The sequence below is a fragment of the Stegastes partitus genome, unplaced genomic scaffold, assembly GCF_000690725.1.
Source record: "Stegastes partitus isolate 25-593 unplaced genomic scaffold, Stegastes_partitus-1.0.2 Scaffold0, whole genome shotgun sequence".
Taxonomy (NCBI): domain Eukaryota; kingdom Metazoa; phylum Chordata; class Actinopteri; family Pomacentridae; genus Stegastes; species Stegastes partitus.
The window spans coordinates 858878-860190 of NW_007577731.1; positions in this window are offsets into that span (position 1 = coordinate 858878).

The following is a 1313-nucleotide window of genomic DNA, read 5'->3' on the forward strand; positions in this document are numbered from 1 at the left end:
ATCAAATTGTGAAGTNGTTTGGGCCTCGGTAGCCGTCAACACATGTCCTGCTCAGGCTATTCTTAAACCACATCAGGATGAAATATGACTGAGTCTTATCAGGCTATAAAATTAATCTGACAAAATCAAACACCCTATTAATAAACTCTGTGGTCTCGGATGAACTCAGGAACATCTCGCCTTTCACATGGGCTCAAAACGGCTTCAAATACCTAGGGGTAAATGTGTCTTCAAAACTTAAAGATCTTTACAATTTAAATTACGTCCCTTTAATCAACAAGATAAAGGAAGAATTAGAACACTGGAAAGTGCTCCCCATTTCACTTCTCGGACGTATTAATGTAATTAAAATGAACGTGTTGCCGCGTTTTAGCTATTTGTTTCAGTCACTCTCCTGTTATTTGGATAGGGTATTCTTTAAATCTATTAATAAAATATTGACCTCCTTCATCTAGAAGAATTCTTCACCTAGAATAGCCTTTAAAACTCTGACAAAACCCAGAGAGAAAGGAGGGTTGGCACTACCAGATTTACAGATGTACTATTTGGCAGCCCAGACAAAAGGCCTGAATAGTTGGGTGCAGAAACGCAAAAATGCCCACTGGATTGATATAGAGGAGGAACTTTGCAATCCCATTTCTATAATGTCACTACCATTCATTAACAATATAAATGCACTACAACATGTGACAAGGACCTATGTAATCTACAACACTCTCCGGGCCTGGCAAGACGCAAAGAAGTTTTGTGAATTGTCTTACAAAGTATCCAGGCTTGCCCCATGAGCCTCCAATCCTGATCTGCCACCATCAATTGGTAAATCCTTGTTCAATAAATGGAAGGAGAATGGTATTCATCAGTTTCAGCAGTTATTCGCTGGGGACACACTCAAATCCTTTACAGACTTAAGATCAGAATATGGTATTCCAAAACAGGATTTTTACTAATACTTACAAATTCGCCATCTAATCAATGCCCTAAAAGGGGAAGGACACCTGGCCATGGGACTAACAAACCTAGAGGAGATTTTGGTGAAAACCACATCACTTAAGGGAAAAATTTCTACAATTTATAATGTTTTCTTAGAACATCACAGCTCCTCCTTCACCCCACTTAAGAATATATGGCAGAAGGATTTGAGAAGTGACTTAGGTGAGGGACAGTGGGATATGTCAGAATGTCTTTACATCATTGTCTTGTAATAAAGTTATCAAACAGAATTATAAGTTCATACACAGGACCTACTTCACCCCGTTACGTTTAAGCAAGATGTTTCCTAACTCATCCTCAAGATGCCATCGCTGTAAAACATG